This window comes from Nycticebus coucang, chromosome 13, assembly GCF_027406575.1.
Source record: "Nycticebus coucang isolate mNycCou1 chromosome 13, mNycCou1.pri, whole genome shotgun sequence".
Classification (NCBI taxonomy): Eukaryota; Metazoa; Chordata; class Mammalia; order Primates; family Lorisidae; genus Nycticebus; species Nycticebus coucang.
Genome location: NC_069792.1, coordinates 65,618,816 through 65,625,828, shown reverse-complemented (window position 1 = coordinate 65,625,828; position 7,013 = coordinate 65,618,816). Strand labels below are relative to the sequence as shown.

Below are 7,013 nucleotides of genomic sequence, written 5' to 3'. Positions count from 1 at the left end.
ATATGCACATTTTCAGAAACAGGGTACTTCAATCTAGTGGTCCAACGCAATGTCAGTATTTTGAAACAGGACTCATAAAAATATAATATGAAGTCATTATTACCTCTGATGACTTGAAAGTCATCAAAAATTCTCAAGAAAGAAATCTTAAGAGTTTGTTTATCCATTCACTTATTTAATCTGCAAATATTTATCATTTTTTTTTTATTCTTTATATTCTCTGAGGTAGAGTTGATGACCTCCTGTGGAGACAGAAGTCAGAGACTGGTGTTTGAGTACCATTTTCACTCATATATTTTTTCCTTTTTTTCTTTTTTATCTTCTTTCACTTGTTGCCGAGTGTTTTCCAATCACCAGCTATAGAACAAGCTGGGGATGGAATGGGTACCTCTGCTAGGCTTGCTTTCCTGCCTGCTTCTGAAGCTGGCAGCACACTAGGGGCTCTCCAGATGCGATCCCAGGAGGTCTTCACTCATATTTAGTTGTGAGGTCTTGGGAAAGTTCCTTTGATTATAAAATGTGGGGAAAAGTTCTTAGCCTTTTTTGAGGCTGAAAACTTAAAAAAAAAATTCATGAGGCCAGGTGCGGTGGCTCACGCCTATAATCCTAGCACTCTGAGAGGCCAAGACAGGTGGATCATTTGAACTTAGGATTTGAGACCAGCCTGAGCAAGGGCAAGACCCCATCTTTACTAAAAATAGAAAAGCTCCAGGTGTCCTGGCAAGAACCTATAGTCCCAGCTAATTGGGAGGCTGAGGCAAGAGGATTACTTGAGCCCTAGAGTTTGATGTTGCCCTCAGCTATGACAACACGACACTCTACCCAGGGTGACAGAGCAAGACTTTCTTTATAAAAAAAAATTGCATGTAAGAAAATGTATGGAAAGTGATATAGGAACATATGAAATGATTGCATTTTGCCTATTAAAGAAAAAGACACAGAGTGAACAAAAGATTGCCCAAAGTCATAATTAGCTAGTAAGGAAGGTCAAAGATGAGAGATAAATCAAGATGCCTGCACATGGAATGGGTGGAGTCAATTCAGATAAACTATTTCTTTCCCTGTAGTCAGGATGCACGTGACTGTAAGAGGTACTAGTCCACAGAGGTAGAAAGGGGCATTTACTGGGAGCATATATAGAGATCTCACAGAATCCAAGGACAGAACACCAGGTGTGGCTGGGCCTCACTCAGACTGGCCAGAGGACTGGGGACTCTTCAGCAACAGGTTGTAAGCCTGCATCAGCCTCTCCTGCATTCTGCCTGCTCTTCTCTGCACGCTCATCCTGTGGGAGGAACAACATGGCTGCTCAGCCTGTCTCCACCATAGGATCACTAAACTCCAGGACTTGCAATCAACTTGCAGCACTTAGGGAAATTCCTCAGGGAGACATGAACTAACCTGGCTCCTCTGAGAGAACCTGGCTGGATCACACAAGTCATTTCTGAACAAATCATTGGCTGGTGCTGGGTCAGGTGTGTGTCTACCCTGGTCCAACCAGCTGTGGGCTTCCCCATCACCACCATCACTACCACCCACACCTACAAGCCACATTATCTCACTTTGTCTCCAGCAGCTGTGGGAGGCAAGGGTGCTAAATTGCCAGGCTGGGTGTTATCACATAACGAGAGGAACTATTTATAGAGACAGCATACTTTGAACAATTTTATGATGTATTCCAGTTACGAGATTGAAGACCCAAATTTCCTGGTCAAAAAAAAATCAATTCATTTTAGTCAATATTGTGTTGGGCTCTTAAGACAAACACCCATATTCACAAGTTATGTCCACAAATAACTGCAATGTAAGACAGTCTATGAAAGCTTCTTAGAAACTGTCACATAAAATTACATGGATGCATAAAAAAAGGATTAAGTTTCCCAGAGGAGTCAGAAAGCTTCCACAGAGTGTCATTCGAAATATCCTGAAGCCTTCCTTTAATTTTCATAGAGGAGGGAGATGGGGAGGACACACATGACACAGTGGGGAAAGCACAAGCAAAATCTGGAGAAGGGAACATGTTCCTGCTCAGAGGGCAAACACTGAAGAGCCAGGCGCAGGAGGAAGAAGAATCCAGTGCTAAAGGACTGGTCTCAACTACATGCTGGAAATTTTCAGATGACACCTCATTTAAACTTTCAACAATCCTTGAGGTAGCATCTACTGTCCCTACTTACCAGGGTGTACAAAGCCAGAAGGCACTCCCTGTGCTGTACCATGACAGGACTGAGCAGGAATAGCAGATGGAGGGAGCCCCCTGCCCTCACCAGCTAAGGAGCTCACACCAGATTCTGAAGATACTAGGAGGTTGTGCAAGATTTCTGAGGAAAAAATGGCACACTCAGATCTGAATTTTTGAAAAATAATGTTGGTGGTAATGCGGGGCTTAGAGTATTCTTTTTCTCTCTTCTTCAATCATTTAATTAAAAGTATATATTGAAAATTTATAGGTAGGTCTTACTGTAGGTCAAGACCTTGTACCAGGCACTATAGAAAAAAATGTTACACACTAGGACATATCCTCAAATCTTGTGAGGCTTATAGCTCATAAATGCCTTTCTTGACAAACGTTTTATAAATAACAGATGATGCTCAACTTACAATGGGGCTACATCCCAATGAACCCAATATAAGCTGAAAATACGTAGATCAAAAATGCATTTAGACACACCCCACCGAGAGCCCCTGAGGACCAAGAGCTGTGGAGGCCAAACGGGGCTGTCAGGGGAGGGAGGCAGCTGGCTCGCGTTTGGCAAATGGTGACACTGAGTAGCCATGGCTCGTCTGAAGGATATTGCCGTGAGCCTGAGAGTGGGGACAGTGTCAAAGTGTGTGGTGACTTATGTGGGATGTCTCCTTGCCCAGGACATAACACCCAACCCAACCCTGTCAGGCTGGGTCAGAGGGGATCACAGGCTGTGTACGAAAACCACCGTGTGGCCATTTGGAATAGTTCCTGCCTCTCGAGAAATCAAAAATTAGGAAGGACTTGGGGTGGTGCCCAGTGGCTCATTGGTTAGGGCGCCGGCCCCATATACCGAGGGTGGCGGGTTCCAACCCAGCCCCGGCCAGACTGCAACCCCCAAATAGCCAGGCATTGTGGAGGGTGCCTATAGTCCCAGCGACTCCGGAGGCTGAGGCAAGAGAATTGTTTAAGCCCAAGAGTTGGAGGTTGCTGTGAGCTGTGACGCCGTGGCATTCTACCCAGGGTGACATAGGGAGACTCTGTCTCAAAGAAAAAAAGAAAATGTAAAAATAAATAAAATAAAATGAAATAAAAATGCATTTAATACCCTGATAGACCCATCATAAAGTGGAAAAGTTGTGTCAAACTATCGTAAGTTGCAAACTCTCTGTACATATACACACACTTACACAAATACATAGAATAAACTTTTAAATTTTTTTTTTTTTTTTTTTGTAGAGCCAGAGTCTCACTGTACCGCCCTCAGGTAGAGTGCTGTGGCGTCACACGGCTCACAGCAACCTCTACTCTTGGGCTTACGCGATTCTCTTGCCTCAGCCTCCCGAGCTGCTGGGACTACAGGCGCCCGCCACAACGCCCAGCTATTTATTTATTTTTTTTTTTGGTGCAGTTTGGCCGGGGCTGGGTTTGAACCCGCCACCCTCGGCATATGGGGCCGGCGCCCTACTCACTGAGCCACAGGCGCCACCCTAAACTTTTAAATTTTAATTATCTTTTAGCTCACAGAAATAGTGTGAGAACATTTTTTGTTTTATTTTATTTATCTTTTCTTTTTTTGAGACAGAGTCTCTTTCTGTCATGTTGGCTAGAGTGCAATGGCATCATCATAGCTCATTGCAACAGCAAACTCCTGGGCTCAGGCAATCCACCCGCCTCAGCCTCCAGAGTAGCTGGGATTACAGGGTCTCCTTCTTGCTCAGGCTGATCCTGAACTTCTGACCTCAAATGACCTCTCACCTCAACTTCCAAAAGTTTTAAGATTACAGGTGTGAGCCACAGCACCCAGCCCATTTTTGTTTTAAAATATAATTGATATATTCTGTCAGTGTCTATGATATATCCCTTATCAGATATATAATTTGAAGGTATTTTGTTTCATTATGTGGGTTGCTTTATTACCATGTTGATACTATCTTCTGATGCCCCCAAATTTTTAATTTTCTTCTTTTGAAAAATTTTTTTGTAGTGGCTCTGCGCCCGTAGCACAGTGGTTACGGCGCCAGCCACATACACCAAGGGTGGCCGTTTCGAACTCAGCCCAGGCCAGCTAATCAACAATGACAACTACAACAAAAAATAGCTGGGCGTTGTGGTGGGCACCTGTAGTCCCAACTACTTGGGAGACTGAAGCAAGAGAATGGCTTGATCCCAAGAGTTTGAGGTTGCTGTGAGCTGTGATGCCACAGCACTCTACCCAGGGCATAGTGAGACTCTATCTCAACAACAACAACAAAAAAAAACAAAATTTTTTTGTAGAGACTGAGGTCTCACTATATTGCCCAGTGGTCTCAAACTCCTGGCCTCAAGTGATCTTCCCTCTTTGGCCTCCTAAAGTGTTGGGATTACAGTGTGAGCCACTGTGCCCAGCCAGTTTTTTAATTTTTAGGAGGTCTAATTTGTTTTATATTTTTTTATCTGTGCGTTTGGTATCACATCCAAGAAACTGTTGCCAAATCCACTGTCATAAAGATTTTCTCCTGTGTTTTTCTAAGAATTTTATAGTTTTAGGTCTTAGGTTTAAGTCTTTGACCCACTTAATTTTTTTTTTTTTTCAGTTTTTGGCCAGCGCCTGGTTTGAACCTGCCACCTCTAGTATATGGGACTGGCATCCTACTCCTTTGAGCCACAGGTGCCAACCTGTTGAGTTAATTTTTGTGTGTGTGTGTGTTTTTTTTTTTTTGGCCAGGGCTGGGTTTGAACCCGCCACCTCTGGCATATGGGGCCAGCACCCTGCCTTTCAGCCACAGGCACTGCCCCTGAGTTAATTTTTATAAATGATGAAAAGCAAGGGTCCAAATACATGTAGATATCCAGTTCCCCCCTCCCACACACACACATACCATTTGTTAAAAAGACTGTCCTTTCCCCATTGAATAGTCCTAGTACCCTTCTTGAAAATCAAGTGACCATTTACACAGTACTTGAGGGCTTACTTTTGGGTTCCCTATTCTACTCCATTGGTCTACATCTGTCCTTATGCCAGTACCATACTGCTTTGATTACTGTAGATTTGTAGAGAGTTTTGAAATCAAGTGTAAGCCCTCCAACTTTGCTTTTAATCAAGGTTGTTTGGCTGTTCAGGGTCCCTTGAGATTTCATAGAAATTTTAGCACCAGTTTTTTTGGTAAAGAAAATGAAAAACAAAACAAAACCATAGGAATTTTGATAGGGGTTGCATTGAGTCTGTGGATTGTGTGGGTAGTATTTACACAGCATTTTGAATGCACTAAATGCTACTGAAATGTATACATTAAATGGTTAATTGTGAGTTATGTGAAGTTCAGCTCAATCTAAAAAAAGATTGGGTGATTACACCTCAAAGGCAGGTATGGAGATGGCCTAAGGCAACTGGAAGTGAAAAGAAGTTGTCCTTAGAGGGAGGAATGCTGGGGTTTAGGACCTCTAACTCAGAACAGTTTAGGGTAGGGGAAGGTCCCTTTGAGCAGATAAAAGTGGAGAAGTGTAAGGAGCTCCAAAGGTAATCCAGAAGACAGTGACTTTACAAAGCGATTCAAGACTGCAGTTTAGGGAGCATACACACCAAGCTGTGAACAGAGGGAGTAGAGACAGAAAGGATTATGAAGGGATTTTATTATAGTATCTTTTTAAAGAGAAAGAATAATAAAAATTATTGTTTTAAAGCTGTAATTCAGGAACTTTAGGAGAGAAAAACTATGAACTAAGTGGATTTTTTAAAAGAGAAATCATCGTGGGAGTGATGGGAAGGTGTTAGATGATCCAGGGATGGATGGATGTGAAGGTGGGCATGCCAGCTGGCTTAATCTCTTATTTATTTTCAGAGCAATGGTCTGGCAGTAGCGTTGTGGAGCTGGGAGAAGGCCAACCCTGTCTCCCAACCCTGCAGTATATGAAGACTGGTAAAGTAAACACCCCTCAACTCAAGACAGCAGCAGGGGAAGCTATGTTCTTGTAAGGTGGCCAAGTTTCAGTTAAGACAGGCTGGGGATGTAGGACGGTTTGCTCACCACAAAATGGAAGCTCCAGGGGGTACAACACACAGGTGTGAAAAGGAAAGGAGCAGTGAGGAAATGACCAAGGGAAGGCACCAGTGTACAGGATAAGATGGATGGGTGCAGGCACTTACATTTCAGGCATTTATAAAGTATGGAAATAAGGGGATGTATGTAGGAAATAATAGCCTTTCAGGCCCAGAGTAATCTGTGGTGTCAAGTTTAGCAAGAGTGAAACAGGCCTCCTGGGATCTGAGCGGGATATTAGACTTCAGCTGGATGCCATGGATGGCAGAATTTGGGTAGACAAAAAAAAACAATACAAAGTCCCAGAGGCAGACACTAGCTTGGATAACTCAAGAGCCAAAGAGCAAGCCAGACAGACTGAAAAAAAGGGTTTGTGCTGGGGATTAGAAGGCTTTCTCCCAAGAGTAGGGCTGGCCATTAGAGAGTCTTCCAAGCCAGCAGAGGAGTTGAGACATGATTTGTAAGAAACAAGGGCTCATAACAGTTGGGATTGTGTGTGTGTGTTTTAACCAGTGGAGGGATAGATAAAAATAGCATTTAAGGATGATTACTGTGAGAAATATCCATGTAAAGTAGATTGAGGCAGGAAAAATTGGACACTGTAGATTTTGCAAATATCCAAATATAGTGCAGACTTAGACTAGGGAGAAGAAGAAAAACATAATTTCAAAATAAAAACAAACGGAACTTATTTTCCACATGGGGAGGGGATTAAAATTTTTAAAAAATTTGAATATGGCTGATTAGAGAGATATATTAAGAACGTGGGGCTGAGTGAGGTTGCTCACTCCTGCAATCCCAGCACTTCG

General features: G+C 43.0%; 1 non-coding gene across 1 annotated transcript; it reads right to left on the bottom strand.

The window, feature by feature from the left end:
* Positions 1 to 327: 327 nt before the first annotated feature.
* LOC128564156 (small nucleolar RNA SNORA7) lies at positions 328 to 467 on the bottom strand. The gene has a single exon (XR_008374026.1). It is a non-coding gene; the product is annotated as a small nucleolar RNA SNORA7 (small nucleolar RNA).
* Positions 468 to 7,013: the final 6,546 nt, after the last annotated feature.